The sequence below is a fragment of the Cyprinodon variegatus genome, unplaced genomic scaffold, assembly GCF_000732505.1.
Source record: "Cyprinodon variegatus isolate N-32 unplaced genomic scaffold, C_variegatus-1.0 Scaffold2021, whole genome shotgun sequence".
NCBI lineage: Eukaryota > Metazoa > Chordata > Actinopteri > Cyprinodontiformes > Cyprinodontidae > Cyprinodon > Cyprinodon variegatus.
The window spans coordinates 48,794-57,788 of NW_015152474.1; the positions used below are offsets into that span (position 1 = coordinate 48,794).

Genomic DNA, 8,995 nt, shown 5'->3' on the forward strand with positions numbered 1-8,995 from the left:
AAGCTCCCAGGCCTCTGGTAGAGGACCTGAGCTGGAGATGAAAGAAACCACCTACCCCACCCAAGAGTCTCCAACAACAACAGTAGGTCATGTTTGCAGCTCAGTCTGTCCAGAGTTTGACCAGGTTACAGACATAAAAATGTGTTTAAGCCCAATGTTGTTGTTTTTTGGGGTTTTGGCATGCATGGCTTTAGTTTGGGCTTCAAGAGCTGCTTAAAAAGTTCCTTTTTTCATAATTTTCATCTGTGTCTCTTCAGACTGGATGGCTGTAAGCTCTCAGAGAGAAGCTGTGAAGGTCTGGCCTCAGTTCTCAGCTCCCAGTCCTCTAATCTGAGAGAGATGGACCTGAGTATCAACAACCTGAAGGATTCTGGAGTGGAGCTGCTGTCTTCTGGACTGAAGAGTCCAAACTGCAAACTGGAAATTCTCAGGTCTGAATATGAGTCCAGGACACACTGGAATCATGACATGAACTTAGTGAGCATTGGAGTGTTAATTAGTAAGACTTTTACAAGTTACACTGAAACATATTGAATTATATCACTAAACTCTGCTAGTGCAGTTTTAGATGAAGGAAACGTTGGACTGAACCAGAACTTGATATTCATATTTGGATCTTTTAATGTAGTTAGTTGCATAGCTCTGCATTTAACACCATTCCTCAGCTAAAGGAATGTCAAGATGAATATAAACATTGTTGATACTGGAAAAAAATCTGCTGGGATCCAATTAACTACCTATAAGATCCAATCAGTCTAAACACTATCCATCATATTAAATTTGATCTTAAACAGTAAACCAATCTGTTTGACAGCTCATAAAAGACTCCAACGACACATGACAACAATGGCTGTGTTGTTCTTTTGTGAAAAATAATGACTTGGATCAAACTGGATCTAGAGACAGTGATGTCATGGGTTCTAATAGGGATGACTACAGTTCTACTAATGGGTTTTCCAGTCCAAGTGTTTAGTGTTCTGGTTGTGATAACATTGAGCAGAGAAGTGTAGTCAGTATGTGATGAGGCAGTGTACAGACAGCGCTCCCAGTCCACTCCTGTTAACCTGGATCCTCTGGTTTTACACTTTGCTAGAATCAATCTGATGATGGAGATGAGCTGACTCCTTATTTTCTGCAGAGTAACAATGACCTCAGATCAGAAAAGGAGATTTGAAGCAGAAATGTCAAGTTGCTGAAAGTTCTGTTCATATCTGTGCTCTCAGTAGCGGCTCTGGGCTCCTTTGCATGAATTACTGCATCAATGCGGCGTGGCATGGAGGAGATCAGCCTGTGGTTCTGATGAGCTCCAACGGAAGTCCAGCTTGCTTTGATAGCAGCCTTCAGATCACCTGCATTGTTGGTTCTGGTGTTTCTCATCTTCCTCCATAGATCCAATCCAATTCATAAAATGCTTTATTAATCCAGAAGGGAAATTAAATGTTGCAGTAACCCTTAGGGTTTAATTTTTAACCCGTTGTTGTAGGCATTGATGCTGCAGGCAGGAAGGACCTTCTGTAGTAGTCTGTCTTCCACCGGATCTGGAGAAGCCTCTGACAGAAGACACTTTGTTGTTCAACAGTGAGGATGCTCACTGTTGTCCATGATCTTCTTCTTTGTGAAATCATCTTCAGAGGTTCCAGAGGAGTTCCTAGAACACAGCCAACCTTCTTTATTAGCTTGTTGAGCTTTTTTAAGTCATTTGCCCTGATACTGAATCCCATTAGTTCACATATGGACGTGGCTCAGATCAGGTCTTATTTTAGGTGAACGGATCAGAACCGGGCCGTTCAGACATGAAAAAGATCAGATTTGTGTTACATTATCTGCTGTGTCTGTGTCAGGTTCAACACATCCAATGCTGCGATGGGTTTGAAGACTTTTCCTCTGAACATTTTCTCATCTCTTCTTGCAGTTGATGCTTCTTGTATTGTTCTGGTTCTGGATTGTGTTGCAGCTCTGCTCTTTGTCCAACACAGATTTCTCCTGGAGGAGACTAATAAACACACCTTGATCTGGACCTTCACAGGTCATTAGAACATGTTCTGCTTCTGCTTGGTTTACTACTTTAGCTTGATCATTTTTCTGGGACTTAAGCTTTTAGTCTAATTATTTTTCTACATGTTCATTCTTAAATTTTTTTATTATTTTAGTTTTAACATGTCTTTTCAGTTGCTTCAACACTTCTTTTATTCTTTATTCAGATTGAATAACTGCAGTTTTTCAGAGATCAGCTGTACTTCTCTGGTCTCAGCTCTGAAGTCCAACCCCTCCCATCTGACAGAACTGGACCTGAGTTGGAACGACCTGAAAGATGGTGGAGTGAAGCAGCTCTGTGGTTTTCTCCAGTCTCCCTTCTGCAAACTACAGACATTGAGGTCAGTCACCATGTCTTAGTTTAGTGCTGATATTTCTGATGGTAAAGCAGACGATAGTCAGATCTCCTGCTGAGGCAAAACAAAAACTGTTAAATCTCTTTTGAAATGTTTGGATGATGTGAAAGCATGGATGGCTTTGAACTTTTTACATTTTAAGGAAAAAAATGACGAAAGTGTTGGTTTTTGGGGGCCCTTCAGAGAGCCTACCTTTACACCTGGGCTATCTGGATCATTCTGTAAAACCAATGGCCACAAACTGAGGTTTTAAAATGAACAGCCGTCTTAGGTTTGCCAAAGCTAAGCTGTTGTTAAATCCAGTTTGTCTCCACAAACTCCCAACGATAACAAATAAGGAGTTTTGTAATTTCCCAGCTGCAGTGAAGGCAACACAGGCATGAGGAGTTTTCTGGAAGCGGCACTCATCCATGTTTTATTGGGTCTCAGTGCTGATACCTTTTAGAGTTGTCACAGAGAGTTGGCATTAAAGAAAGAAGGAAGATAATAATTCTCCTACGGTGGCTGGCAGGGGACAGAAAGAGCCACCATGGAACAGGTAAACAAAGAAGGGATTTAAATCTGTAATGTTTTCATATTTCTGTATTTGTTTTGTGACACCATCTTCAGCACACCGTTACCGTCTGATCATAGTGTGCTGTGGTTAAACCTCCCACACACTTTTCAATAGGTGTGTGGTGCGCTTTAAACTTGAAGAAACTCTGCTCTGTGATCCATCTTTGCACCTAGCTCTTGTGCTCCACTTAGCAGGTCGATGCTCTCTCTTAATCCTTTTTGCTCTCAGCTGCAGAGGCGTAGCCAGAACATTTTTATAAGGGTGGCCAGGCAATAACCAATGAACACTGAAGGGTGACCTTAAGCAGATAGATGCTAAAACCTTAGGGTCAAGCCAAAGATAAGACAAACTATACTTTCCTACACCCTTTGCTAACAAATAGATGCATATATTTAAACATCCATGCTTTCTAGATTAAAGGTATAGCGGATAAAATTCTTTCAGGTTTGAGTTCTGGGACAAACATCTTTTCCATTGTCATTAATTACCTACTTTGATCAGTAACCATTCTGCATAAAATTGATATTTAAAGATACTAATGTCTACATTGTCTAAATTGATTAGTTAGGTTTTATTAACAGTTATTCATCTCCGATTTCACTAAAGACTCCTAGATGAATGCAGAGACACATGATTTTCTCTATATCCTATAAAACACAAAATCTAGTTCTGAAAAGACCCTCAATTATCTACTTATCATCACTAATGTTAGTATATTGATGTGTATAATTAACCATAGTGTTCTGCTGTCAAGTAATTATGAATATATGAAAAAACAGTAAGTAATATATGAAAAATTAAAATGTTTTGAATATTCCACTTGAGAGTATTACTGCTGCCACCATCTGTAGAGGGGAAAAATGGTAGAGGGGGCACAGGGGTGGCCAATGATTGGCTAAGGGTGACCATGGCCACCCCTGGCCCCCCATCTAGCTCTGCCCCTGCTCAGCTGTCTCTGCACTCAATACTTAATAAACTTTATGTTCTTCCACCTCATGAGAGCTGGTTTATGAAACTTTATTTAATTTCTACCAAAAAACTCATATATCATATCTAAATAAATGTTCCATTATTTTAATGTTTATTATTTTAGTTTTAACCTGTCTCTCCAGTTGCTTTAACACGTCTTTTATTCTTTATTCAGATTGAATAACTGCAGTTTGTCAGAGATCAGCTGTGCTTCTCTGGGCTCTGCTCTTAAGTCCAACCCCTCCCATCTGATAGAACTGAACCTGAGCCTCAACAATGACCTGAAAGACGGTGGAGTGAAGCAGCTATGTGGTTTTCTCCAGTCTCCCCTCTGCAAACTACAGACATTGAGGTCAGTCACCATGTTTTAGTTTACTGCTGATATTTCTCATGGTAAAATTGTGTTGAGAGGCCAGTGAAAGCAGCGTTTGATAGAGTGGGTAATAATATCTTGTTATCTGGTTTGGATATAGACTGGAAGGTGGAGGCATTGTTAGGCTTTAGGGTCCATCTGGAGATTCTTTAAGAAAATTTGTCTGTCAAAGGGTTTGATTAGAAAGAATAAAAAACTGCTGATAAAGAGGAAAATAGAAGAAATCTAAAACCCTGATGTGTCATTTAGTTTAATCCATGGATGTGTTTCTGAGCTGAACTCATATTTCTGAGAACTTTGAACGGAACAATGCAGTTTTTTTAAGTGAGGAACATCAAGTGAACGAAGCTCATCTTGACGTCATTTAACATTGTTCCGTTAAGGTGAACTAAAGATTGTCCTGTTTTTTGGGGGTAAACTTTAGTAAATTTCCTAGAGAAAGAGCAGCAGCATTTCTCCTTAGGCGCTCAGGTTCTGCTGTCGCTGCCATCGGGCAGCAGAGACCCAGTTCTGCTCTGTGAGAAACTCCATCAGTCATTTAGGCCTTTAAACGTGACTCTGCCGTCTTCAGCTTTGCTTTCTATGTGAAGACATGAACTGAAGGCTCCAACCTTAAAGCTCTCAGGTTCCTCTGAGGGATTTCTTCTTGGTTTGTGGACGGAGATGCAGCCCAGAGAACCATGAAGTAACATTGATCAGCTGGGGAGCTGCAGCTGGGATCTAGAAAGGAAAACTGCTTGGTTTTGTTCACAGAGTTTTAGATATCAGGATTTTTTTTGTCCTGCTCCATTTTCAGGCATTTGCTGTATGAAAACTTTTAGTCTGGATCCTACCAATGTTTTCTAAATGAGACCCAGGACTGGGAACTGCTGGGCTGTTGGATCATCCAGACACTGATTACTGAAGGACATCATTATCTGTTTATGTTTGGACTTGGATTTCAGCACATGAAGATAAATACAGAACTAGTTACAGTAGGAGCTGTGAACTAAGTTCAAAATATTTAAGTAGAAAACTATAAACATGAATCAGTTGATCTGAACCTGCTTGAACTGAGTTCAGAACCAGTTCTAGTTCAGAGAGAACTGGGTCAGCACTGGTAGAAGGTTCTAGCTGATGATGATGACAATGATGAAAGTGACGATGATAATGAAGATGGGACCTGAACCTATTTGCGCTTTTTCAAGTAAGGAGATGGTAGCAAGCAAACTCCTACATCTGATGCCACTGTTGCCACAGATGACAATGTTGATGATGATGATAATGATGATGAAGGCGACGATGATGAAGGTGATGATAAAGCAGGTAATGAGGATGACGAAGGTGGTGGTGAAGGTGATGATGTTGATGATGATGAAGAAGGTGATGATAATGAAGGCGATGATGGTGAATGTGATGATGATGGTGATGATCATGAAGGTAATGATGATAAAGGAGATGCTTATGATGATGCTGATGATGATGAAGGTGATGCTGGTGATGATGTCTAACAGCAGAGCAGCAGGGCATCCATCAGAGGGGCGTGGAGAGAGAGAGAAAGAGGCAGGGATTTCTATACTCTGTTCAGAATCCCCATCACCATAACCTGCAAAGAGGAGGAGCAAACAGGGCAGAAACACCAACACACAACACAGATCACAAGGCCTAGGACTGAACAAAGGGTAGCTGACACACACTGTGTGCAGAGATCCACCTAGGCATGGGCCGCTACTGAGCTCCAATAAAAGCAATAGAAAAGAAAAAGAAGAACTCTGAAACACAGACAAAAACATGGAAGATGAAAAGAGGTACGATCAGTGCAGGTTCATCATCAACAGGATGCTAGCTTCACTTTTTTCATTTCACACCTTATGTGATGCAGAGTTAGAAAAAATCCTAATGTCAGTTTTTCCAGTATTGTGCAGCCCTACTGTGGAATAATTGATCATCTATTTGAATTGATCTGCATTTATCTTTATTTGTTCATCTTTCCTCCAAAGTTCTCCACCACTTGAAGTATCTGGTAGCAGAGGCTGACTTTTTATTGGTGGAGCTTTTGGTGGAGCTGACAGAGATAAAGAGCTGAAGTCAGCAGGTCTTTATTGGAGCAGCAGCATGTTGGCATTAATATTAATGAGAGCTCTTTAACTGCTTCTGTTGGATGTTCTGTTCTAACCTGCATCCTGTTGGATCAGCTCACATCTTTCTATTCTTTATCCAGGTTGAATTACTGTGGTTTGTCAGAGATCAGCTGTGCTTCTCTGGTCTCAGCTCTTAAGTCAAACCCCTCCCATCTTACTGAACTGGATCTGAGGATCAACTTCCTGAAGGAGTCAAATGTTCAGCAGCTGCAGGGTCTTGTAGAGAGTCCAGACTACAAACTGCAGACTCTGTAAGTAGATGGTTGGAGTGTGTCCAGCTGCTGTCAGCAGGATTGTTCTAAACCCAATTAGTATCAAAGAAAAGATCCCGTTTTTCCAGTAAAGCTGCAGCTTCTCTGTGGTAGGAGAATGGTGACAGGTTTCCTGATTGGACACAGAGACACCAATCAGCCAATCAGAGGATTCAGAAGCTGGTTGTGTTCCTGTGTTTGTGTTGATGTGAAGACGACTGTTGTTGTGTTCATGTCTCCAGGAAATGAAGCTGGATTCCAGCTGCCAGCCTTCCAACATGTCTAGAGACAGTGGTCCTCATCCATCAAACTGTGGGAGCATCAGATCTGATCTCAGACTCTTTGTTCTCTCATTTCAACAGGAAACAACTGATCAGTTTCATCTTAGCCACAGCTCTGAGATCAGTCTGAATGCAGCCTGGAAATCAGTGGCTCTGATTTCACAAACCATCATTCCATTTAGTCACCATGTGGTCTTTCTACAGAAGTCCACTCAGCACATCTGGGCATGTGTCCTTCTGTCATTAGTCTTATCCAGATGTGTTCAGGGACAGCCTCCATGTTTTTTAGTCAGCTGATATTTCAGAAACTGATTAGATGTTGATCAGCAGCCAGAGTTTCTGTGTCTAAATGGAGCAGCAGCTTACATGTAGCAGCAGAAAATCCATCACTACAGTGTTTGTGCAGCAATTCAATTCAATTAAGTTTATCTATCTGTTTTCTATCCATATAGAAAACAGATAGATAAGATTTAAAGCAGTCTAGTGCTGTTCCTTTAATTCCAACAAAATATTCAAGTCTTTCCAAAAGAATATTATAGTCAACTGTATCAAATGCAGCACTGAGATCCAACAGGACAAGCACAGATATAAGTCCATTATCTGAGGCCATGAGAATATCATTAGTGACTTTCACCAGAGCTGTTTCAGTGCTATGATGAACTCTAAAGCCAGACTGAACCTCTTCAAAAAGTTTATTTTGGTGTAAGCGATCGCAAACTTGTTTGGCAACTACTTTCTCAAGAAGTTTAGATAAGAAATTAAGATTGGATATACGTCTGTAATTGACCAAGTCATCTGGGTCAAGAGACAGTTTCTTAAGCAGATGTTTAATTACAGCAACCTTAAAAGCTTTAGGTACATATCCCTTTAACAGAGATAGATTAATCACATCTAAAATGGAGGAGATCAAAGGGAATACCTCCTTAAATAACCTAGTTGGAACTGGATCTAACATACAAGTTGAAGGCTTAGATGAAGACAATAATTTTGCTAACTCAGAAAGTTCAAGTAGATCAAAGCAGTCTAAACCCATTTCAGATTCCATGACTACCTCAGATACAATCGCAGATAGAGGAGTGCTTATGATCTCAAATCATAAGCACATAAGATCAATCTTATTTATAAAGAATCCCATAAAATCATTGCTGCTAAGAGCAGGTGGAATGGACGGTTCAACAGAGCTATGGCTTTTGACGAGTTTGGCAACTTTATGAAAAAGAAATCTAGAATTATTCTTATTCTCCTCTATTAATGAGGAGAAGTATGCTGCTCTTGCTTTACAAAGGGTCCTCTTATACAGCAGTAAACTATTTTTCCAGACTAGGAAGGACTCCTGCAGGCCTGTGGAGCGATATTTTCTCTCCAGTTTCCAAGCATTTTGTTTCATGGTGCGCAGCTCTGCATTAAACCAAGGAGCAAGCTTTTTATTTTTAAGTTTTCATTTTCAAAGGAGCTGCATTGTCTAAGGCAGTATGCAGAGAACTAGCAACCCCATCAACAAAATCATTAACCTCATCCTTCTTCTCTCTGTAGGAAGTGGTGGTGATGATCTTAGTGGAGGAGAGAAGCTGATCTGTGTCCTGATGATCCTCAGATGTTGAAGCTGCAGCAGTTTGAGTTTAAAGAGATTGGATCCTAATGATGAACTCTGAGTTTAGAGATTTGTTTGTTTTCACTCCTTTTTTCACTTTGTTTTCAATGTCTCCATAATATCATGTTGATATTTTTTTCATTCAAATTAAAACTGAGAATAAAATGATCTATAACATTTGAAAATGTATTTTAAAAAGAATCCTGAATAGTCATATCAAACTTTTAATGAAAAAACATGTTGATTAAAAAGCTGAATGGAAAACACTTTCTGAATCCATGTACTTGTCTTTACTTGAACAAAAAAGAAAATCTTTGCTATAGTTGAAAAAACATATTTAAAAGGAAAACAACTCTGCATTTTTAGCTGCTTTGTTTGAAAAAAAAAAAAACTCCAGCAGTAACGTCAGACATTGGTGTTTGTTGATGTGAATAATTATTTAGATTGAGGTTTATCAACTGCTT

The 8,995-nt window shown here is 39.9% G+C and overlaps 1 pseudogene; it reads left to right on the forward strand.

Moving 5' to 3' along the window:
- The window catches only part of LOC107105038, a 32,462-nt pseudogene extending 31,073 nt beyond the window's left edge, over positions 1-1,389 (forward strand).
- The last annotated feature ends 7,606 nt before the right edge of the window (positions 1,390-8,995 follow it).